The 26,248-nt window shown below is 40.0% G+C and overlaps 1 protein-coding gene across 1 annotated transcript in view; it reads right to left on the bottom strand.

Moving 5' to 3' along the window:
* VCAM1 (vascular cell adhesion molecule 1) overlaps window positions 1-24,863 on the bottom strand; it is a 56,604-nt gene extending 31,741 nt beyond the window's left edge. Inside the window, exons 1-2 of the mRNA XM_032487201.1 lie at window positions 24,827-24,863; window positions 12,822-12,925 (exon numbers count right to left, since the gene is read on the bottom strand). The gene's annotated coding sequence lies outside the window, so the exon portion shown is untranslated. The remainder of the gene's footprint in view (window positions 1-12,821; window positions 12,926-24,826) is intronic.
* Window positions 24,864-26,248: the final 1,385 nt, after the last annotated feature.

Raw genomic sequence — 26,248 nt, 5'->3', positions numbered from 1 at the left:
ATCTCATAGAATGAAAGAAAGAATATCGCAGGTAGCTGATTATTCTCTTCTCTCTTTGAAAGTTGGCTTCGGTTAGAAGTTCTCAGGTCCAAGTGGTCCCCCTACCATTCTTCCCCAACACACACATGGACTATTCAGTGAATAGGTCTACTTTAATCTATTAATGTCTTTGAAATTTTGTGGGTGCAGCAATACAGGAAAAATGAGGTACAGCTGAAAGACTTGAATAACTAGGAGTTGGGGATAACAAAAGACTGATTAAGGTAAAATACAGTTTACTGGTTGCATTGTCCAAAGAGACAGCCAGGAAATTCTCTCCCACCATCACGTCACACTGCCGAGTCATCTGGTTCACCTCCACCAAGGAACTGAAGGAGTTACAGCGAGAGGCTCTCTCTTATGTATTAACAAAAGGGCAGGTGTTTGTAGGTGTACTGCGGAGGAGGCTTCTGACGTTCCTTGTTCTGTAGATTATGTTTAACTTGTCACCTTGTCATCTTTCTTTTGTGTTCCTTATATTCCCCCTTTAACATCTTCACCTTCTTTTACTGACTCCTTTGTTCCATGAGATGTTAAGGGTCATCAAGCTTTCATAGCCATTGTCAAGACATTTTGTCAGGTAAATCAGTCACTGCACTTGTCCTCTTCTAACCGCTAACAACTTTGTGAAGTTTAAAGTGTTGAAGACACTCTTCTTGTTCTTTGCTCAATCTTGAATACTCAGTCTCCCAGGTCTTCTAAGACAATGAAGGAGCACAATATCTGGCGGGCCCTCAAAAGGTTTATCTTCCAAAATATCTTCCAAAAATAGTTTACAATAAAACCATTAACAAACATGATCATTGACATCTCTTGTTCTCTCTCATTCTCTTTTTTTACTTGATTTAGGAGTGTTTCTGTAGTCATGATTTCACCATCATGCTTTGTAAGTTCCAAGAAAGAGCCAGATATTGAATTGTCAGTTACTCAAGCAAATAGTTTTAAGACACCATTTTTTATGGTATACTGAGCTCAGTACATGAATTTCATTGTAGTCATTTGTGACAGTTTAAATTCTATTATGATATCCAAATAAGAATAAAATTTCAGCTATATTGTTTGCCTGGATTTCCTGTGGCTTCGTATTGCAGGGCACTAGAAAATTCAACACAGAAATGTGTTGGCCAGCTAGGTGCTGCCAGTTGTCTAACCAGTCACAAGACCGGGTTAGAAATTAAAGGCACGGAAAGGATGATTTTTTTCCCCTATTGGTTTCTAAGGAAATACTGCTGTAATTTATGGACCTAATGGAGAAGAATGGGGTAGATCAATGATGTTTCAAAATAGTAAGAGCAGGTGTTGGTCATGGGATAGCCTTCTCTTGTCATCTTTAAGAGCATGCGAAACAATCAATTTTTCTTCAGTGCATTTCTACTCCGGTGCCTGGACCAACACGTACAACTCTTTAAAAATCCTATGATTTAAAGCATAATCCAAATTGCCTCTTTCCCTTTAGAAAGATTTGTCAGAAGAGAACAGTGTCAAGCAACTCTCCAGAAAATCTAAACAACATAACCAACAAACTAGTCATTTCTTTTCTCATTTTCTTCATATTGCTTTAATAATTTCTTACAAGAAAATCCAAAATCTATGTTTCAAATGTTATTACAGCTGACATGAGAGCAAATACATGGTTTGCTAGCTTTTCCCCCTCCAGCCTTGATGTTACCACCCACGTGATGAGGAAGAAGATGGGGCTGAAACACTAATGTAAGAAATGGGAGAGGGTCTAGTCAGAAGGCAGCTGTGTTGCAGTTGATGGAGATGATGGGGGGTGTGATGGGGGAGCACCAGTCAAGGGTGGAGGAGAGCTGGAAAACCTGGCTGAGAAATAAGCTGAGGGAGAGATCTGGGCTTGTGCTCTTTTCTCTCCATCCTTATTGCATTAGAGAGGCTATTTATTCCTGTTTGTAGTATTGCCACTACAGGACAGAAAACAAGCCGGGTCAACGTAATGCTGGCCAGAAACAACAGAGCAGTGCCAGAGGCCAGCTAGAGAGGAAGTGGGTAACAACATATGCAGACAGAAGAACAGCCCCTGAGAGTTCCTTCTACCCTTTCCCCCATCACTTGCCGTATGCTGAGGTTGTGGTGGCTTTGCAATGTGTCAACTTGGGTAGTGTGAGCTACAGTTCCGATAATTCATTTCTCTGTATTTCCGGTTAGAGTTAAACACTTTTGTGCAATATTGGAGAGTAGAAGTGAAGCAGTACTCAGATTGCTTTATTGATTATTTGTTTTAATGGAGGTACTGGGGATTGAACCCAGGACCTCGTGCATGCTAAGCACGCTATCACTGAGCTATACCTCCCCCTAGACTGCTTTGTTTTTCTTCCCTCAGAATGTCAAAGCAAGATAACCAGGAATTTTTGAAGCTCATGCACGTTGTCACTTTGCTGGTTTAATTCATTTAATTCACGCAAATGATTCAAATTCTTTTGGAACCTCCTTTATCTTTTCTGATTCATGAGCTAGATGTGTTTGGGTCCATGATGAAGAGTTTCAGCATCTTGAGGTTGAAAGCAGTGAGAACTGACATGGTTTCTTGTTCATCACTGTGGATTCCAACTCATGCTCCAGTTTTTCCTTGCTTCCTCTGACTTCATGTCCATCTGGACTTTTGGACCTACTTCCCTATAGACTTCAAACTCCAGCATCAGAAACGAAGACAACAGCCTTGCAGAATGTTTAACCAGCTCTTTCAACTGTGTAGGTCTGATTCACCGTAACAAATCCTTTAATATAGAGAAATAGATGTATTTCCTTAGGTGATTCTGTCTAGACTGATACAGAGATCAAGCATGCAAAGGAAAAAGCTTTCAGGAAGGACAGTCTCCTAGCTGAAGGCACAAAAAAATAAGCCAAGGAACAGGGTCAGCTGTGGGGAAGAAGAATGGCAAAGTGGTAATGGAAGAGTCTTGGCTCCCCTCCTGGGATGACTTCCCCATCCTACCCTTATTACTTAAACAAGGCACATGCCTTGCAAGTCCTGAACCAGTATGTTATATGTTTGGCTACCATGAAGCCCCTGTGCTGGAAAGATCATGTGAAGGGTCTACATTACATCTGAGATACTGAGGGACTTCTTTCAGAGGGTCAAGTGACAACGCCTCACACCCTGGGTTGTGTTACAGAAGAGGAGTTTAGGAAACCCAAATACATCTTACAGGACAGTACATATGCTTATCCTTTGCTCTGGAGAGAGATGTTATCTCCGTTTTCCAAGACTTCAAGCAAATCATCCTTTTCTCCAGAAGGAGATACTCTTCTATTTTCTAAGTCAGTTTATTATATAAATATCCTTCAAAAGTTAGTCTGGAGGAAATGTGTTCAGTGCTGTTGCCTGGAAGACATGATACAATGCAAGAACCCACAGAGTTTCTCTCAGGAGTCTCATTTCTACTGCATTCTATTTGTTAGAAAGATAAATATTTACTAAGGGAGATTGAGGCACAAGGACTTCTACTTCTAACAAAGATAGAGTAACAAGGACCAGATTGACTCTCTGATCTGAAACAAAAAACTGATCCAAATATATGAAACAATGATTTTCAAGACTTTGGAATTGGACAATGAGTAAGAGTAATCCTTGAGAAATGGAAAACAAACAATGTAAACCTATGACTGCTCTAGCTACGTACTTGAGAGAGTTTTCAGGCCTTGGCACAGGGAAAGGGAATCTAAGCAGGGCTCAGAAAAATTCTGAAACAGAGCTGAGGGCCCAGGGAGATCAAGGAGGTTAGAGTTCCTAGGGCAGAGTACAGGACAGGAGGGGGCTACATCCACAGATAGAACCCAGAGATCTGAAGAAGCACCCTCTTGACTATTAAGCACAGTATTAAGTTCATGTGCATAAGGAAACTACGCAAGGCTGAGGGAAAAAACCACCTGAAACGATTAAAGAGGACAGTAACCAGAAGTTACACAAGACTGGGAAGCTGCTCAGCCTGTCCCAGACTGATAAATATCATAATTAATAAGACATTAGGTAGAAAACTCAGAAGCATCTGGCTTTAGTAATAGGGAATAATTACTCCAGAATTAATGCTACTCTGGTCCTCTCTAATAAATGTCAAGGAAATTTTTATAATTGTATTCCCTATGTTTAAAAAGCAAGGAAAAAAATGAACATGTTAAGTAGAGACATGGAAGACACAATAAAGAACCGAAAGGAACATTTTAAGAGATAAAATTAAAATGTGTGAGATGCAAAATGCACTGAATGGGATGAATGATAGATCCGTCACTGGAAAGGAAAAGAAGTGACATTGAAGATGTAGAAGTAGAAGCTTTTCAAAATGAAACGTAGAAGGGAAAAAACTAAAAACTATGAAGGAAACACCAGTGAGCAGTAAGGACAACTCCAAGCAGTCCAATACACTTGTAAATGGGTTCTCTCTCCTTTGGGAGACGATGGAGAAGGGTGCCACAGAAAAAAAGTAATATTTGAAGAAACAACTGAAATTTTTTTCAAATTTGATTACAACAATAAGCCCATAGATCCAAAGTTATTTGTTAATTTTGACAAATGATCGATGATTAGATGAGAAGTTAACGTAAAGGGAACTAGGGAAAAGTATATAAAAACTGTATTATTTTTATGATTCTTCAGGAAGTATAAAATTATCTCAAAAAGAGAAAAAAAATACTGTAGGATATTAAAAAGCAAAACCCAACTATATGCTGCCATGAAACCCATTCTAAACATAAAGACAAAAACAAGTTAAAAGAATAATTAAACTTATAAGCTTTTGCACAGCAAAGTAAACCATAAGCAAAACAAAAAGAGGCAACCCAAACAGAGGCAGGAAAGGATTGTTTTTAAGGAATACAGGTAATTATAATATAGGAGGGGGAGGATACAGCTCAGTGGTAGAGTGCATGCTTAGCACGCATGAGGTCTTGGGCTCAATCTCCACTACCTTCATCAAAAAAAAAAAAAAATGAATAAAAAATACCCCCCCAAAATTTGTCAGCATAGAATATGTGAAATGAGTTTGCAGACATAAGTTTAAATATGAGTATTTAAAATAAGAGTATATGGGTAAATTTAGTGATCAAAAGAGGAGCGTCTTAGTTTGTGTTTGCAAAACCAAGTCTAGGAGTAAGTAGTTTACAAGAATCATCCAATTACAAGAAAAACATACAGAGAGCTGAAATTAAAGGAAGAAAAGGGAAATATGAACCAAAAGAAAGCCAGGATAGAAATTTTAATATCAAAATAAACTTCAAAAATAATACATCATAAGAGTTGAAGAGGGATGTTCTATAATGCTGAATAGGTGAGTTCAAGAAGTCACAACTGGTAATGGAAATATTAACACACCTCTCTCAGAAAGTGATATATGAAGCAGAAAATTTCTTGAGAATTAAAATTAATTAGCTATGATGAAAAGAGCATGAGATTTGATATCAATTCAAATTGATCTCAACTCCATTGGGTTCCAGGTTTCATCTCTATTTACTAGCTTTGCTCCTTACAACAAGTCACTTATCTTTGAATGCCAGTATCCTCTTCTCAACAATAGGCTATACAACACCTAGCTGAACAACTGTGTGACTTTAAATTTGCCTCTCCGATTCCCAATTTCCAATTTCTGAACTAGATACTAAAAAATACCTGCTATGCCAAACTCACCAGGTTGGTAAACCACAAATAAGAAAATGTATGTAAAGTGTGAAATCTAATGTCCTATAGATGTTATTGTTGTTCTTACCTTTACAGCAGCAGTTTGTTCACTGTTTAGCTATAGTATCGTTTAAAAAATTAGACCATGTCAGTGTAATAATACTATCATGTATGTACACAAAATACATATATTTTCACACTTTTTTAAAACCATCCAAAGACTTGGATTTGATATCCCCACTGTAAAGACAATAACACTGTGATTCAGAGAGGCCATGGAACTTAACAAGGATCATCCAGCTAGAAAACTACAGAGCCTGTGTTGAACTCATACCATCTCGACACCACTATTAAAGTACAACACTATATTCACCAAGTAAAATATACGTAACAAACATTCTAATCAAACAGTAAATTGGCATTCTGGAATGAGTTAAAACTAGAAAAGGAAATGGCCCCTTAGTCCTTAAAGGGGTGTTTAGGACATAAGAAAGTAATTAGAGAAGCAGTCAGCTTTCATTGCACCTCAGAGCTTGAGAGAAACTGCAGTGTCATAAAAGAAGTGAGGCATCTGGTTCCCCGAGTCCTCAGCCAATGGAAGCCAAGAATGGCACAGAAAGCCCTTATACTGTCCACCATTCCACACAATGCTCTATTTCAGAGGAAACGTATGGGAATATTTTCCTCTCCTACACATGGCGTTTTCTCAGAAAGCACAAAATGAAACCAGATGCTGAAACAAAAGAATGGCTTCTCTTAGCAGGGGTAGAACCAGTTGAATGCCCCAGGCTCTGGACTTTTCTCATTTATCAACAGCATCCAGGAACCCATTGCCTTTCTAGGCAGCGAAGAACAATCCATGTGCAATGGAGACAAGAGGAGAAGAAGACTCTTGTGGTGGAGTTGTTTGGAAGATACCCGAGGAAACTGTCGAGCACCTTCCCTCGGTGCTAGTGAAAGGCAAGACTTGGTTGAAATTGTGAGGAAGCCACTGTAAGTCCTCTCCCCTCCCACATCTCATATTTCAGAATCTTCTTGCTGGGAAAGTTCCATTTCCCTTTCCCCTCGTGGCTGGTGGCTGGCTTTCTCTAGCTTCCTCCTGCTTCCTCATTGCTCTGGTTACAAATATGTTTTTAATCCTTTACACCTAGGGGTAAGAACAAAAGCTTTTGTTCTGGGGGCACTTGCTCTTCAAGCTTCATCTCCAGTTGTTGACTGAGAAGCTCGGCCACCTCATCGAGGCAGCTGCGAGGAGAAAGAGAAGGAGCTCTGGGCGAAAGAAGCTGCGAGCCCTTCCAGGCCTGTGAAATCTCAGGGCTGAGGTGAAGACTTACTCCCAAGACTGCAGGGCAAAGGGGTGGGCAAGTCCCTTTTAATTTGCCAACTGTGAGCTCCAAACTGCACCATTTACAAGCCAAAGATTTTGAGAAAGGAAATTTTGTGGTTACCTTGTCAGTGAGGGGGGAAAAATCCCATTAGGGTTAAGTGGGCTGTGTTACCAACCACAAAGAGGAAGCTAAAATCTTTTCCCACTGAAGCATGCAGCTCTGCTACTTTTTAGGCCAGGAGTAATTAAACCAGTATCAGGAGAAAAAGAAACACAAATTACAAGATTTTATAAGTAAATAACATACTTCAATCTTAGACCTTCCAGCAGAAGGTAAAGACTTGAGAGTAAATATGGTCTTAGCTTTTTTACCTTTAACCGCAGAAGTTATCCACATTATGAACTTTGTAGGCAACGCTAGTTAACCAAAGCCTAACCTGCTGAGGTATTATCAGAGCTGAACTGATCTGAGGAAAGAAAATATCTACCTCCAGCCAGCTCTAGCCTTCCATGTGGATGCAGGAAAATACTCAACCCCAGGCTATTTTAGCCATCCTCTCCCACCTAAGAGGGGGAGACAAAAAAGCTGAGAAACACTTCTGAAGTTCACAGTCCAGAGGTACAGGCTCATGAAGAGCCCGAGTCCTCCTCACAGGACTCCAGAACACCCTGTCTCCCCCAGCACCTCACCACCACATTACTAAAGTCCTCTTAACAGCGGTGCCTTTTACCTGGTACATCACGTCTAGCCATCAAGACGTGGCAAGGATGTGGAGCAACAGCAACTCTCATACATTACTGGTAGGAAAACAAGCTGGTACAGCCACTTTGGAAGGCAGCTTGGTGATTCCTTAGAAAACTAAATATACTCTGGCCATACGATCCAGCAATCACACTCCTTGGTATTTACCCAAAGGGGATGAAAACTTATATCCCACACAAAAACCTGCAGAGGGATACTCATCGCAGCTTTATTTACAACTGCCAAAACTTTGAGGCAACCAAGATGTCCTTTAGCAAGTGACTGGATGAATAAACTGATATATCCCGACAATGGAGTATTATTCAGCACTAAAGAGAAGTGAGGTATCAAGACATTAAAAGACCTGAAGAAAACTGAAATGCATATTACTAAGTGAGAGAATCCAATCTAAATAGGCTACATGCTGTATGACTCCAACTCTACAGATTTTTGGAAAAGGCAAAACTATGGAGACAATAACAATATCAGTGGTTGCAAAGGATGGGCAAAGAAGAGATGAAAAGGCAGAGCACAGAGGATTTTTAGGGCACTGAAAATACTCTGTATGATATTATGATAGTTATATGCCATTGTACATTTGTCCAAACCCATTGAATGTACAGCACCAAGAGTGGGCCCTTAGGACTTTGGATAATTATAATGTGTCAATGTAGGTTCATCTGAGGTTAAAAATACACCATTCTGATGGGTGATGCTGACAATGGGGGAGGCTATGAATGTGCAAGTGTAGGGGTTATATGGGAAATCTCTGTATCTTCCTCTCGATTTTATTTTAAAAAATAAAGTCTTTTAAAATGAAGAACCATTTGGCCATGCTATCTTAGTGTCTGACCACTTCCTCCAAAAGAAACAAAAACAAAAAACAAAAACTCTCAAATGGGAGAGTAAACTCCTCTTTTTAACACCAACTCTATGTGTAAGTTGCATGGTTTGTTTGATAACAAGGGAGTATGGTTGGAAAGTCAGAGCTGGTTGTGGAACCCAAAGTGAGTGAAGACCATACAGAGGCACTATTTATAGCTATCTTCTTTGGTTATAAGTCCTCAATAAAACCAGTTTTATAATGAACATTTAGTGGACTCAAACTCAGGCATCTCAAGATTGTTACTAATTTCATTCACCTTCGACCATCAGCATGAATCGATCCAGTCTGGCTGGTCTGACACCTAGAAACTATTAACTAAACCTGAGCGATGGCAGCAGATGGTGATGCACTTCGAGTGTGCTGGTCAAAAATATTTTTTAAATAGCTATTTTGGCTACAAACTTCAGACCAGTCACTTTCAAGTTAGTAGGTCTTTGGGTCACGTTTTGAAAGGCAAAAAGATTTCCTGTACAAGAATACTCTTCCTCTATCTTTACTTTAATTGCAAGGTAAACTCACTGGAAGACATTTAATTTATTTTTCCTAACCGAGAGATGATGGATTGCACCCAAATGAAGGGAACTCAGGAAGAGGAAAAGATAAATGGGCATTCCTCTGCCTAAAGGAGACATTTAAACTTGCATGTTTAGCCCACAGGATGGACCAGTTCCCCCAGCCTCCACATGCTGCAGTCTTGGGGTCCAATAGGGAGCAGTTACTGACCATGTGTATGTGCATAAAGCGTGGAGCACCGTGCAGCTGCCAGACACCCTGAGCGGAACTAGAGTCTATCGCTTCCTTTAAAAGGACAATATTATGGTAACTCTTCTCACACCGCCGTGGGACCTGATTAAACACTGAAAAAATCTAAACTTTTCTGCCTCAACCACTCTCTGGATTTGGAGAGGCCAAAAGGCAGAAAGGAACACATAATGGGAGGGGCAGGGGAGGGGTGGGGGGACAAGGAGGAGCGTGTCAGGAAAGATGTCATAGAAAGGATATCCCTTGGGCTGAGACTTGCAAGATGAGTAGATAGTTTTCTGAAATTCTGGAAGAAGGGACAGTCTGGGCAAAGATTCAGCGGTGAGAATCACATCTTCCACATCATCCTGGTTTTCTGCCGTGAGCTCGTGATTTGGGATGGTGGCGTCATAGCCTGCAGTGTGTAAGTGGTTTTTCTCTCCTGCTGTCTTCCCCGTGTCTGGGATGCTAGAGCCATTCTAAGAAGTTCTACCCTAGGCAATGAGCAACCTCAGAATTTTAAGGCCAAAATAGCATGATCAGAGTTGTGCCTCAGAGAAATCCCTCGGGTAGTAGTGAGGAGGACGAATGGCAGGAGCGTTTGGAATTAAATGCAATAGCCCAGAAAGAGCAAGAAAAGAGGCTGGCCTGAACTCAGGGCCAGACTCAGATACGTGGGAGACCCGAGTCGGCTGATTATTTGCCCTTAGAAACTAATACTTTCTCATATTTGCTCCCCATTCATTTAGAGAAGAAGCTGGGTGCTAACCCCCTCTCGGTAAGCACAGAGGCCTGCACTTCCTGCAGCCCACCTGCTTCCCAAGGCAGCTTAGAGACCGTCTGCTGTTCCTGAAGCGGGCTCCGTGCAGGTCTCAGCCCTCACGCCCACCAATGCAGTGATCTCCTTGGAGGATTATCAGTGTAAACAAAGCTGCCCGTGGTCTTTAAGCACCTTATAGATTAACACTCCAGGTTTTCTGGCTTGACATATCCCTCAGTCTGTCTCTGCTTAAACTAAATCATAGCAGAGTATTTAAGTAGGAAAGGGTTGATAGAGGCATTATTAAGAAGTAGAATGTGACCTGCTGACTAAAAAGCAGGAGATAAGGCAGAGGAAAAAGAGTCAGCAAAGAATGATAAGAAAAAAGGGTTGGAAAGGTAGGAAAAGAAACTTGAAATAGATGAATCTTAGAAGCTGTATCAGCCCCCACATCACAGAAGCTTGACATATAAAAGCCTCAACCATGCAAAATCCAAAATAATTCCCAGTAGGAAGACCCTCTTGGGAGGCTCCCCTCAAAGTGGTGACTCTGGCCATTTCCACCTTGCGGCTCTGCCTTCTCATGGTTTCAAATTTGCCCTGGTGTCAGCCTGCCAGCAGCTGCTGAGAGAGTCATGCACTTCACTTCCTCCCACACTGCTGGCAATAACCTAGACATAGAGGGGACTGGGGGATGTAATCCTTATCCTGGCACTGCTGTCCAGAAATGCTGCACCACGGGAGGGAATCCCAAAATGGTCATCTCCCAGCCAAAATTCAAACACGAGTAATTGATTAAAAATCTTTTTCTCATTCAGCAAATGACAGAATAAACAAAATATGGTATATATATAATATGGAAAATTATCCAGCCTTAAAAAGGAAGGAAACTCAGACCCATACCAAAACGTGAATGAAACTTAAAAACATTATGCCAATTAACATATGCCAGTCACAAAAGGACAAATATTATATGACTCCCCTTACGTGAGGTGCCTAGCATAGTCAAATCATAGAGACAGAAAGCAGACTAGTGGTTGTCAAGGGCGTGGAGGGAGGGTCAGTGAGGAGTTGTTTTTTAATGGGTACAGAGTTCTGGGATGAAATGATGAAAAGGTTCTGGAGTTGGATGATGGTGATGTCTGCACAATAGTGTGAAGGTACCTAGTGCCACAGAACTGTACACTTAGCAATGGTTAATGGTAAATTTCAGGTTACACATACTTTACCACAGTAAAAAATGTTTAAAATTTTTCGTGGAGTTCTTTAGCCCTGTGTAAAAATATTCAATGCCTAATATTTACAAAGCATAAGTCCTTCCAGGAAAAGGTCACATACAGATAAAAATTACCTAACTTCTTAATTTTTTAAAATATATCTACTTTAATTGAATGAATAGCCACAGAATAATTTGTCTCCAAGTTGATCTTCAACTCTGGTGGAGACTGAATCCCACAGGTTTTCAGGTCTAGGTTGAAAAGCAACTGAGTTTCTTTAAGTCATCACCTAGTTCCCTTCAGACCTGGAAATGCACCCCAAATTCTTGGGACCTTGATGAAGCACAAAAGAAATGGACCAGACTATCAGTGGAAGAAAAGCATGAGAGCAAACAATACGTACACAACATGGCAGTTCTTTTTTGCATTAATATGATTGATATAAATATATACATGTATCACTAAAAAAACTAACAGTAATCTACTCCAAGCAGTGTGATCACAAGAGATGGTTGTGTTCTTCTGTATACTTGCCTTCTTCTTCCAAAATGTACTGAGCATGCGTTACCTTTAAAATCTACTTACTAGTCCACGAGGCAAATAGTTCTCGGGCTTTGAGTCTCTTGGTTTTGTTACCTTTGAGGAAAAAACTTCCAGAGTGCACTCAGTAGTAGATCTTTGAGACACACCTTCCCTCCAGAGATTTCTTTTTTTTTTTTTCTTTATTCAAGAACACTTGATGCCTTCTCACTTGAGTAGGCTTCATTATCTGCTGTAATGTAACACTTTTCAGAGGTCCAGAAGATAAATCTCTTGCCAAGGAACGTGCCTGAAAAACAGCTTCCTCAGTGATTTTAACCTTCCTAACAAATACTTCTTCAAAAAGGGCATAGAGGAAGCGACAGGATGTCCAAGGAAATAAGCAGCAATGGCAAGAGATGCATTTGTGAATCTGCCCCACAAACACAACAGTTGTGCTCTTTTTCCTTTTTGCCCTCCATTCTTCTGGCCCTCTCGATTTTCTTGTTTGCTTGTCCTTCTTCAGCTTTCTCTGCAGCATCATTTTAAGACAGTTACTGAGCAGAAGGGAACATGAACTCAGTGCTCATAAGAACAAAGTGCCTGATACAAAGGAAGCGCTTCAGATTTTTTTTTTTTAAGGAGCCAAGACTGAAGACTGCAAAGCAGCCCTTGTGGCACCAATGCAGAGCTCAGCTAGTTTGTCAATACAGTCCTGCTGCGGAAAGGATTTATTGGGGCCAAATTTGCAAATCCTTAGGGAGCAGCCGAAGGAGAGTGATTCATTTTCATTGCCCTTTGAGGAAGGAAAGAAATCATAAATTCAACAGCCCTTTCTGTCTTCTACAGTTTCGCAAACACTGAGGCACATATCATTTAAATGCAAAACGTCTTGCGTTTCTTCTCAGATTTGGTCACGCTTTTTTCTTTCATTGCTTTTTATATATGGGTAGTAGCTTACCTCCTCCAAAGTGACTTAGGGTCCTGGAGGGTCAGAACCGTGTTTTCTAGCTGCTCCTTTATCACGGGTAGAGTGCAGTACTTTGCCAGGCAAGTGGTAGCTGCCTAAAATATACATGTTATTTGTTTTTTTTAATCAAAGAAATATATGTACTTTTCAAGCACAATGATAACAAAAATATTCTAAATATTTAAAACACTTTCACAGAAAAAAACAACAACACAGTCCCCTGGGCACAGCCCCTATCCCTTACCCATCCTTGACTCAGGCACCACTTTGAATTCTCATAGTCATTTCTTCTGGGGTTTTTTTTCTATATTACCTTCCCATATGCTTATTATTTCTTGATTTATCAAATTTGCATCTTCCCTATTGACTTTTTCTATCAGCAGAGGATTTAACGTCCTTACACCACCACTGCTCACACATTCAGTTCTCCTCCCTTGTTGCAATAAAGTCCTATCACGACGGTAAAAGAAATAATCAATGACTGTACTGCGAAGGTGATGTACATGTTCATCACTGCTGAGCTAGAACATGCAAGGAATTAAATCCTGTCTCGCTCCGTCCTGTTTTGCCCATCCTCCGTAGCTTTCAATGATAGGATGCATGGAAGTTACATCTTTTGAGATCTTGTGTGTATAAAGCTTAATTGTCTTCCACACTCCATATCTGAATGTAAATGAGCCAATGAATGGAAAACGGAATAGCGTGTTCAAAGGCCCAGAGGCAAGAAAGCACGGAACATTTGTGAAACTATGATAGGGAAATGTCACAGGCTTGCACCAACCAGACGAACAATAAGACACTAGACGGCCACATCATTTTTGTAAGGAGATAATTTCAAATGAGAACAAAAGAAATAACTTCAGTTGACTGTTAATTCAGTAACTTACGAAAGTAGAGAATCACCTAGAGGAACACAGGAAAGTCTTAATTATATAGTTGAACAGGTAGAGATGATACCATTAAGATTTTATATTCTAATCCAAAATTCTAATAGCAGCAAGACGTTGTGAAAGTAGATGCTTCAGGGAAATGTTTCTGTTGCCTTTCAACATTTTCACCTACTTCTGTGTGATGTCACTATGGCTACTTAGTGATACAGTGGTTCCCAAACTTGTGTATCAGAATTGTCAAAGAGAGTTTTAAAAAATCAGGTTCCAGTTCTCATTCCTGACCTACTGAATGAGAAACCCACTTGACTGGAGCTGAGGAATAAGAATTGGGGGTGAGGGGAAAAGAAACCGAGATTATTGTGGATCAACAGTTAATGGAAGCCCGCCTCTCTTCCATGCTCTCGGAGTGCCCCCTTAACCCTCCTCTTCAGGGAGCAAAGGCTCTGCCTTGGACCTCGCTATATCCCAATGCCCAGAACTCTCTCTGGCTAACGGCACACACTCAATAAACTTATGTTGGATAAAAAAATAGACAATATTCTTGACCTTAAACTATAAATGCTGATAATATATCTGCTTCACAACCCTACCACCCCTAACTAGCCTGCAAGCTACTTGAGGGTCCGAATGAAATGCATTCTATCAACAAACCTAAATAAAATACCCAAAGTATAAACACATGAAACAGTAAATATAATAAGAAGAAAGTTACTGATATATGAAAGAAATGAAGTATATACATTTAGGTTCAATTTTAACTGTTTCCTTTCTGACATCAAAGGCACACATCAAGGCAGGCAGTATTTTATGGGGTTTTTTTTTTAAAGAAATTTGTAAACAAAACTAAAATTTCAAGATTGGAGATGAGGCTGAGAGGTAGAGAGACTAAGAAACAGCCAGAGACCTCTGGGAGATCGTTTCATGCTGAGACAGTATTGAATTGGACACAGGAGTCTTATTAAAGGAAAATCTTGCAATGTTCTTATTACATAACTGTTAATTAGCAGCGTATAGTCTCTGTTGGGTTTTTGGATAAATAAATATCTACATGATAGGAACTGCATCCGACTATTATTTGCAAGAGATAATAAAAAGCTGACTAGTCCCATCTTTAGCAAGGACATTGAAAACTTCCTCATCCAGGAAGACAGTGCTTAACAGGGTAATTCTCACTGATGAGGTGCCAGTGTCTGAAAAAAGAGTCAAATAATAATAGCAAGCTTCAAAACAATTTCCCCCCAAATTTAAAATCCATGGATCAAGACTTTTATGTCATCTAAACCTAACAAATCTTGAAATATCATGCCACATAAATGTATAAAAGCCCCCAGACACATAATTTTTGGTGAGAAGTCTTATACGAAGACAAACTTTGTGGTAAGCAAATTTTTCTTCTTTCCTTTGGGAGGAAATAGAAATTCTGTCAGAATAGCCCATGGTCATTGTTTTTCCTTTTGGTTTTTAACTTTTTTTTTCTGGTTATTAAAATAATACGCATTTATTTGTAAAATATATACCAGTAAGATATATTATTAAGTTATTTTTTTCTGAATTCCTTACATAACTGAATTATAGCATGTGAATTTAGAGTCTTGACTTTTTTCTACTTATTGTCTTTGTGAATAAGTTTTTAACCTATTCCTGATTGTTCTCTTGTAATACATCCCTGAAAGAATAAACAGGGTGTGGACACTTTAAAAATTTTAATATATACAGCCAAATTGCTTTCCAGAAATTATGTGCCAATTTACCCACCAAAATCTGATGAGGGTGCCCATTCTATTTTACTCTAATTAGCATTGGATATTTAAAAAATTATTCTTTGCTAATCTGAAAGACAGAAATATAGTTTTTTTTGTTTGTTTTAATTTTAATTTATTTGAGTGCTGGTAAAGTTGTTTGTATTTACCAGCTAGTTACATTTTTCTGATGTGAATGGAAGGTTCATGTCCTTTGCCCATTTACCTCTCACGTCTTACTGCATTTATCATCATTCTGTATGAGTTCTTAATATGTTAACATTATAAATCTATCTATCATGTTTCTTACAAATAAATACCATACTTCTTTTATTCTAAGTTGTCATTGATGGGAAGACACACCATTACTTTAATAACAGCTTTTAAGGAAAAAAAAGAAATACTGTATTTATAAGATGTTGATTACAAGACATCTTTGATTTCAGGGATGTTCAAATATAGGTAAATATTTAAAATATTAAAATGTGGAGAGTGTTAAAATATAGAGTTGGCTCTGAATCAAGACAGTGTGGATTAATTGTGAATTCTTATAAATTAATCATTATCACTGGATGAGTGTTACTACTGAACAGGGTAATATGACCCAATACCTAAAAATGTACCCAGTTTGATGAAATACATTAATTTTAATATAAGTCCTTAGAATATTGAATCCATGGCAGTTATTTGAACTTGGATCATAAATTACTCCAAGCCATTTAGTTTATAAGTGCTGCTTGATGATGTGGAAATTGTTGGACATGGAACTCTGCTGTGAATACTAGTATGATGTGAGTTACATGTGTCAGGAAACTTACACACATCTTTCTATAGTTATAGCTGTACATCTATATGTATGTGTCTGTCTGTCTGTCTGTCTATCTATCTATCTATCCTGAATATGTATGCATATGTGTGCCTATGTGTTAGTGTGTGTGCATAATGATTAATTAATGTTGAATGTTTAACTGCAAAAGCTGCCATCACAGGTCCACTTTACCAGAATTCTTTTCACGTCCATTATCTATCAAGAATCAAAGAAAGTCCTAGAAAATGGAGTGCTTTTGAAATATGAGTATTTATTGATGTGGATTAAATATGTAAAACTTGCTATAATGGCGTGATGTAAATTGGGTTTATTTCATTGTATCAAAAGTCTGAATGTAGTACTGTTATTTGCCTTCCTTATGAGCCACTGGTCCAAGGCCATTTGTAACCCCCCAACCCTCCACCCCCTCCCAGTAACAATAATTGCAACTATTATGTATTAAGTGTCTGTTTATGTGCTAATCATGGAAGAATTTCATGAAGGGAAAGTAGTCCAAGCAGAATCAATAGATTGGTGCTAACTTACTTTGTTCATTCCATTTTTATTGAGCACCTGCTGTGAGCCAAGCACTGCTCTGATCTCCTGGTATTCACAGCATGCTGGGTTAGACACAGTACACAAGTTAACAACTAAGTAAGACAAGGTCAGAGCGGGAGAAGTGCCATGAAGAAGACAGCAGAACAGTCACGCGGCTGCGGCTGGCGGGAAGACCTGTCTGCGGAGGTGCGTCCTGATAGGGTGCCGGGACTATCCTCTCGAGTCCTGGGCCCGCCTGCATCTGCCGCTTTCAAACACGGCTTCCACCCTAAAACCAGCAGACTATGCTTTAAGTGAATTGAAGCTTGATTGTCTTGCATTAAAAGCAGGATAATGCAACTCATCTGCAGTTTTTTAAGAGTTAATATTTGGGTATAAATATTATTCAACATGTAAGATAATGGTTGGCTTTTAGCAATATTATTTAAGATGGTTCCTGGGTATCTTGGTCTCTGTGAAAAGAATAACTACCTCAGTAAGAGCCCTGAACCAAAGGTTCTTTGGGGCTATTTGTCCAGAGCAGCCACCAACTGAGGCCAAGTGGACAAGCTGCTCCTCCCAGTCTGGATTATCAAACCAGTTCCTTGGGGTCCCATGGTTGCCAAAGTGAAAACCACTCTAGTTCCTACATCCTTGTGCTCCATCTCTTGCCTGGAATGATGGGGAAAATGCAATGTTTGCTCCCCCACTGATCTGGAGACACTTTTTCCCCTTTGTCTTGGCTCTAGGCATGGAGGGAAGGAGCAATAATGCATGCTTTTGTTTTGCTCACACCTGTGAACCTACATTTTCCGAGTAAATGTCATTCTGTTTAGTTGGATATTTTAGTTGTCTTTAATTAGCCAACACAACTGAGTCTCAACCACCTCACTTTTTTTTCTTAATTTTATGAGTTACAGTCAGTTTACAATGTTATGTCAATTTCCAGTGTAGAACACAATTTTTCAGTTATACAGGAACATACATATATTCATTATCACATATTTTTTCACCATGAGCTACCACAAGATCTTGTATACATTTCCCTGTGCTCTACAGCATAATCTTGTTTATCTATTCTATTTATACCTGTCAGTATCTACAAATTTTGAACTCCCAGTCTGTCCCTTTCTACCCCCTCCCCCCTGGCAACCACAAGTTTGTATTCTATGTCTATGAGTCTGTTTTTGTTTTGTATTTATGTTCATTTGTCTTTTTTTTCCCTTTTCTTTCTTTCTTTTTTTTTTTTTTTTTTTTTTAGATTCCACATATAAGTGATCTTATGTGGTATTTTTCTTTCTCTTTCTGGATTACTTTACTTAGAATGACATTCCCCAGGGACATCCATGCTGCTGTAAATGATGTTATGTTGTCATTTTTATGGCTGAATAGTATTCCATTGTATAAATATACATCTTCTTTATCCAGTCATCTGTCGATAGACATTTAGGCTGTTTCCATGTCTTAACTATTGTAAATAGTGCTGCTGTGAACATTGGGATGCAGGTGTCATTTTGAAGTAGGGTTCCTTCTGGATATATGCCCAGGAGTGGGATGACTGGGCCACATGGTAAGTCTTTTCCTAGTCTTTTGAGAAATCTCCATATTGTTTTCCACAGTGGCTGCACCAAACTGCATTCCCACCAGCAGTGTAGGAGGGTTCCCTTTTCTCCACAGCCTCTCCAGCATTTCAATCACCTCACTCTTAACCCAGCTCTGTTGAATACTGTCTTAATTTAAAAATTTAATACTTTGTTCATCATGAATATTTTTGCATTAGTTTTGATTTTTTCAAAATACTGCATTAAAATATTTTATCTTGATTTCTGAGTTCCTCCCTTCAATTCTGTACCCGAGATGAGTGCCCTCTTTGCCTAAGTGCCCTGATCCTGCTCTGAATGACTGTGTGGAGCAGAGCCCACCTATCAGCCACACTGAACTGGGAGTAATAAATGGTTTTTGTTTGTTGTGATAAGCTGTTGATATGTGGGAGCAGTTGTTATAACAGCTGAAACCATTTACCCTAACTAATACAACTTGTTAATTTCTCTTGGATTATTGTATCTGGGATGTTTCTTAAATTTATCTTTTATTTAACAAAGACTTCTATATCTATATCCAAAACTTATCTTGTGCTAACTCAGGTTACATGCTGATAATTAGCTTCTGTTATCATTTTGGAATCCACTAAAAACCTTACATCATTGGTTCTGCTCAGTGCTGTCTTCCAGGTCTGATGGCATACAGTTCTTGAGAAGCAGTATAGCATAGTGGTTGGTTATATGCACAGACTGTGGGGTCAGATATTCTGGGTCTGAACACAGACATAGTGCTACGTAGTCTTAGACTAGATAACAACTTCTTTGAACCTCAATTTCTTCATTTATAAAATGGGGCCTATAATAGTACCTATCTCACAGTGTTGTGTGAAGAAGAAATGAAGAAAGACTTGGTATGTAGTGGGCATGTGACAATTACTAGTAGTTATTCTCGTTTTTTGGGGGTGTAAGTCACTTCCTACCTCTCCCACTTTGATATCTGATATAAATCTGAATCAAGGAGACACTTATCAACTAGTCATGCCTGATTTCTTTTAGTAGAATCATGGATGCTAAAGAAAAAACTGAACAAGCTGTACTCTAAGGAAGTCCCTCAGCAGTCCTGTTGCGGGGAAGGCAGTGGTATGGATGGGCAGGGTCACAGGAGCCTCTGGAAATGCCACAGCCTGGAAGCTCAGATGCCAGACCAGCTCCAGAGAGCTGCGTCCCCACCCATAATGGGAGCCATCAGCAGTGGAGTCATAAATAAAGATGGAATCTTCTCTCCCATTGGATTAAATTCAAACTATGCAATGGCAACTAGAAGTAAGACAGCTTTGCCAAAAATAAATCAAGCAAAACAATGGACACTGGAATTTTCTCTTGAAGTCCAATTCCCACAAGGACTTTTTTTTTTTTTTTTTGCTTGCTTGTTACCTGTAAATGTCTCAGTTCACAGAAAAGGATTAGTGGGGAAAAAAAAGAATATTACAATAATCCCTCATATCTCAATGGCAATTTACAGAAGAGGAGATCAGATAAGAGGACTAACTTTTTGTTTCAATTTACTGAAGATATTTGCAACCTGGATAATGGACTCATGGATTCATTGAGCTTAAAGCTATGAGAGACCCTTGAAGGCACCTCCTTCTCCTTCTCTCCCTGCTTCCCTTTTCTTCTTCCTCCTCCTCTTCCTCCTTTTTCTTCTCTTTTGCAAGTGAAGAAACTGAGACCTCAAAAGGAAGGAGAATCTAGGTCCCTGACTCTCGGTCTAGCGCTTACTGAGTATGATTCGTCACCTGGCATATGTTGCCTGGTCTTTCTTAAGAGTTCGACAATCGTACAAACACCCTGCAATGACCTTTACACTGTCCAAAGATTCCATAGAGTCAAATCTCAACAATATATGTTAGTTCCAATTTCTTCTTATACTTCAAGTATTTAACACAGGAAAGGATCAAACAATGGTTCTGAACCCAACACCAATGTCTCTTTCAAAGAGATGAGCATTACATGTTAGTTGCTTGGGGCTGGGACCCCAGACATAAATCCGCTCCTGTTATTTGGAGCCTTGGGCCCTCTCAGATAAGATCTGTGTTTTGGTGGAACACAGACAGAAGGAGAAGCAGCTGTGGAGAGCCTGTTAACCAGGGAGATTATCTTTGAAGGCACTTACGAGAACCTAAGCGGCACAAAACCCAGAGAAATTATGCTGTTACACTTCTTTATGCATTAATCCAATGAACATGTATGCCATGCACTGTATACAAACTGGAGAATCAAAAGCTCTGCCCCAAAGGGAGGCAAACATGTGATAATCTGTAATGCAATCTGGTGAGCAGATTGGTCTAGATTGAATGTGAGGGGTCAGCCTGGGCTAGTGATGGGAACTGGTGACCCCAGTTTTGCAGGATGAGTAAGTCTGGGTGAACAAGATAGGAAGGGTGTTCCCGGCAAAGGAAACAGTAAATTGTTAAGTGTGGGTTGCTCATTGGAGGTGGTGACTCGTGGCTAAATTCTGAAGGATGAGTAAGAATAAGTGGACAAGATAGGAAAGATCAATCCGAGCAGAGGAAGCAGAGTAAATCTTGAAAGATTCTTTCCAGTTTTGATAAGCCCCTGAAGGTCAGAGGCAGTGTGCTCCTCAACTTCACAATCCTAACTCTAACACAGAGCCTGGCAGAGAGCAGGGTAAGTGGAATGAATGACTGTTGAGTAAATGAATGGATGCAGGCAGGGAGCAGGTATCCTCATTTTCAGTCGGCAGAATTCAACACTCTTCCTACTGGGAATCTATGTACTCTTCCAAGCTCCCCTGAACCTCCGGCGTGAGACATTCACTGTGACCAAGGGTGACATCTGGCAGCAGCTTCTTGGCTGTCCAAGACACACTAATCTGAAGAGGAAGGTACTGTTTTCTCAGTTTGGGTCTCTGCTGGGAAATGAAGTAAATCTTAACAGAGAAATAAAAATAAGCTGCAGGATAAATCAAATTGTCCCTTAATGAAAACATGGACTGGGGGGTGTGGGTGGGGTGCAGTGAGCATATTAAATTCCCCTTGGAGAGCAGACTGTCTTCCTTTGATGTTGCTTTTTAAATTAAGGATAGTTTTGTATTATCTGGACGAAGTAAGCTGTTCCTCTAGCCACACGGCTGACAGAATTCAAGAGGAACGTAGCTAAACCTCCCCAGCTCCCCAGTCCCTGAAGCCTTCTCCTGCCTCTGGAAACCAGAGTTTAGGCTAACAAGCCTGTGGATGTGAGGGCACTGGGGAAAATCACTTTCATTATGTTGCATTTTTTGAAATAAGAATAATGCAAACTAACAGAGCAAAAGGATGACCTAATCAAGTACTGTTGGACCTTGGTGATGGGTGGATGGGCACGGGGCTCACTACGTCATTCTCTCTACCTGCATATGATGAAAATTTTCCATAACAAAATAAGTTTTTAAAAAGTTTCCATCTGTCCTCGTGGTCTGTATCCCCTTAGGCCTCCAAAGCCATTCTCCAGAGTTAAACATGATAATGACTTCTTCTGTATTCTTCCAAACATTTTCTGATCATTTACAAGCACATATATGAGACTGATTTTAAAATAGTATTTCATATGCATACTATTCTGAATCTTCATTGTTTTTTTCTTAACATATTGCAGAGTTCTTGACATAGCAGAGCGTGTAACTCTGCCTCGTTCTTATAATGGCTGTATAGTATTCCACTCGAAGCAGACATGTCAGCACTGCACACTCTGTGGTATTAATTTTTATATGTCTTTGTAAATATAATAGGTGAAAGAGTGTTTTATTAATTATAAGTGAGGGCCAGCATTTTTTCACAGGTGTATTGGTCACTCATATTTCTTTCTCTGTGAAGTTCTCATTCAAATCTTTTACCCATTTCTCTTTCAGGGATTTTTTTGTCCTCTTTTTATTTGTTGGTAATGTTTCTCTAATAGTAATAAGGCAGCTTTCCATTTGACTGATGCATGTTCCAGATATTTAGGGCACAGTGTACTAATGTGGTCAGGAGTAGCCCTCTGGAGAGAAGTAACTGGGCTGCTGGAACACTCGTCACCCCTGACAGGCGACATGGCCAGTCTACTGAAATATACATTGAAATATACTGTTGGTACAAAATGTTACAAGACTTGTCACTTTGAATATCAAAGACACTAGATAGGAAAAGCTTTTCTCAGCACGTGCGCACACACACACATACACACACACACACACACACACACACACACACACAAGGAGCCTTCCTCTAAGTCCTTTCTCAAGAACTTTCACAGGTGGATCTGACCACAGTGACTTCTGCCAAAGGCTTTTCATCTTCCAGAACAATGACTCATTTGGAAGTACCACCCCTCCAGGACCCCTGAACCACCCCCAGTCCCACCATTTCCTCCCTCCTCTCCTCTCCTTACTCACTCAGCCACTCCCCCAATCAGAAGACTAACTTCTAGATGTCCTCTCAGCTGGGGAAACTCACAAGACATGGTAGAGAAGACCTGGTTATTCTTGCTGCCCTCCCAAGACTCAAGCCCCTCTGGTTACTGATACCCTAGTCTCTGCTCTCATCCCAGCTCCCCATCCCTCTTCTCCCTCCCATGTCTTTCCTCTGAATCTCCCCGTGATTAACCTCCCTACATCTTCATGGAGCCTTCCCTCTTTGCCTTAAGTAAAACTTGGCTCTTTCTCGAGATACCAAGCAGCCTCTTGAGTGACAGTCTCCTTTCCCACATCCCATATGAAACTTTCAGGTCTGAAAATTAGATCAGCATCTTCTTTACTCCCTACGGTTGCTCTCAGACCATTTCTCCTCCACACTTTCGAAAAAAACCTCTATCTCCTGCCACTGAAAGTATGAATTTAGTTGCAGCTATACCCTTAATTTCTATCCTCTTTCTCTCCTATTCCAATATTCCTTTCTGTTTAAGGCTGACCTCTCCACTTGTGCTCTTGGCCCCATTCCCTTCCCATCTTTGGAGGTACTTTATTCTACTGTTTTTCCTCCCCCTCCTGTACCTTTAAACATTTTTCCTCCACAGATGACTCCTTCCCACCCACATAGTTCTGCAGAACACAGCAAGGGATCCAGTGGGTAATGATTAACAGCACGAACTCTGGGGTCAGGTAGCCCAGGGACAGATTCTGACTTCACCCTGTACAGCCATGTGGCTTTAGACAAGTTCATTGCCATCTGTAAAGGGAGATCAAAGAATATCTCCCTTTATGAGGATTAAATTAGTGAATATGTGTAAAGCATTTAGAACAGTGCCTGGCCCATGGCAAGTATTATTTAAGTGTTTGCTAAATAATTCCCCAGCATTTTAAAACATGTCTCTCCTTTGACACAAAAACCAAACACACAAACAACACTCTTCCTAGTTCCCACTTTCCTCTCCAGTCACCACCCTTCTTCTCTCCTTCCCTGACCAGCCAGGCTTTTTGAAAGAGTCTTCTACACATATTGTCTTCACTTTCTCTCCTTGTGTTCAAAACCCAACTTGCCGCAGATAGAATTCACTAAGTCTGCTCTTGCCAAGGACCGTGCTCACAACTTCCTAGCTGAATCCAATAGCTGCTTTTCCCTTTTTATTGATTTGTCACTCGTGTTTACTGTCACCAATTATTACCCCCTTGGAAGGCTCACTTCTGGCTCTAGAGAATCATCATTCTCTTCTGTTTCTCCTCCTAACAATCCAGCCACTCCCCTCTCTCCCTTTTATGTTCCTTTTCTTCGGCACCGTCCCTTAAACAGTCCTGAAGGATCTGTTCTAGGTTCCGTGGTGATCTGAGGCACTAGCAAACCTGTGATGACCATTTCTATGCAGATAATTTTCAGATCTCAATCTCTCTTCCAGATCGCTCTCTGGGCTGAGACATGGAGAGCTGGATGAGGAGCTAAAACTAGTAAGTTCAAACATGTGAATGAGTCTGCCTCCTCCCAACATGTCCTACTCCCCTAGGTTCCCTCTCTCCGAGAATGGTGCCAGAGTCTACTCTGCCCCCCAAGCCCAAATCCCAGACTTAGCTCTTGGATGCGCCCCCTTCCTAAGCCTCCACATTGGGTCAGTCATCTGCTGCTCGATTATCTTCTAAATCCACTCTTTTCTGCATCCCAAGTGCCACTACCTTAATTTCTGGCCTGTGTTACTGCATCAGCCTCCAGACTTGCTTCTTCCCTTCTCACTGAAGCTAGAGTGATCTTTCTAAACAATAAAGAATAAATTAATTCTAAACCACTAAAATAACTGCTTGCCAAATTCTACATTATAACATTCACAGCTTTTTGTCCCCTCATCTTATTAATATTCATAAACTCCCTAGAAGTTTATAAATAATGCCGACTGAAGAGTTTACCCACTATTCTCCATAAATAGCTCGTGCAAGACTCTGGTTTCAGGAAGCAGCAACCAAGAGTGCCCCTTAAATTGTTGTTAAGCAGACCCAGCCCCCCACTCCTGGGTTTCCACATACCTGTCAAGCCTCAGGGGCCAGGACTTCTCTCCTAAAAGCACTGGCTTCCTGAGGCTCCGCAAGATGCTCAAGTATTTTTTTAAAATGTTTTGTTTCTAAGCTGTGATTGCTCCATGGCCACCGCTGAGATTCAGCTGAACTTTTCCCATCATTTCAAAACAGCAGCCAAGAAGCTGGGTTTTGAAATTGAATCAGAGACAAGGGTTATGAACCTGAGTGCTCTCCCAGATGTTTGGCTGCACTGTGGACAATGAGGGCACAGCTTTCAAAAGTTTTACCCAGCCAACAGTGTTCCCCAACAAAATGATATTCGTTTGAGAATGAAACTGCTCCCAACTGGACTTTACCTCTTGGGTTTCTTTGGCATTCATGATGAATGTCTGTAGCACCCAAGTGGTTCTTACTTATTAATGGCTTCCTCAATGCTCTCCGTTGTCCTACTAGGTTCCTGAAATGGATTCAAAACTTCTAAATGCAAGAGAGCATCTCCTCCTTGGAATGGAAGCACATGCTTCCTGTAAGTACAGACATGGTTTATTTGAATCCTTAAGAAAAATCAACAAAGTCAAGGTGAAGGACTTTTCTGAAAGTCAATTGATTAAAAATTATTTCTTTTTTAAAATGAGGCCTAAAACTAAAACTTTTATTGATTACTTCTGAAGATTAACTACCCGAATCAGAGAAGCACTAATGGGAGGCCACTCTATTGGAAGAAAATTGAAGTAAAACCATTCCAGTGGCAGAGCTCACTCTCCCCTTTCTGTAGCCTCCTTTGGCAGCATATTTGTAACATAGCAAAGCAGACAAATAAACTTTGCTATGAGAATTTCATAACGGGGACTATTTACCTGATTTAGGTTTCTATACTTCACCATAGTCTTTAAATTCAAGACAATAAGAAATGACGAAATTATTTGTTGAAAATAAATGAACCACATTCTGGGTTGTGCATCACATGTACAATGAACAGTAGCTGATATCATTATTATTGATGTCCAATATGTAGAGAAAAGATATTTTAATTATAATTTCCTATTATGCTTACTTTTCTAAAATTTGGGGCACAAACTATATTCACAGAAAATTATTGGATACAGCCATCACTGTATCACCAATCAAGAGCTGGTGTCTTGAGTAGAAGTCTAAATTTTGGCTTTCCAACTATAAACTTCTGAAAAGGCTCCTTTTTCTTTTATATTTTTAAAAAGTTGAGCTCTAATATACATACAGTAAAGTGCTTAAATGTTAAGTACGCAGCTTAATTACATTTCACATGTGTGTACACCTATCAAACCATCACAGAGACAAGACATAAAACATTTCCAGCCTTCCAGAAGGCTTTCTGGTGCCCACTGCAGTCAATATCCTCCAAAGATACCCACTATTCTTCTATCACCATGAATTAATTTTAACTGTCTTTGA

Source organism: Camelus ferus, chromosome 9 (assembly GCF_009834535.1).
Source record: "Camelus ferus isolate YT-003-E chromosome 9, BCGSAC_Cfer_1.0, whole genome shotgun sequence".
Taxonomy (NCBI): Eukaryota; Metazoa; Chordata; class Mammalia; order Artiodactyla; family Camelidae; genus Camelus; species Camelus ferus.
The sequence above is the reverse complement of the archived record's forward strand: the minus strand, read 5'-3'. Positions and strand labels throughout refer to the sequence as shown.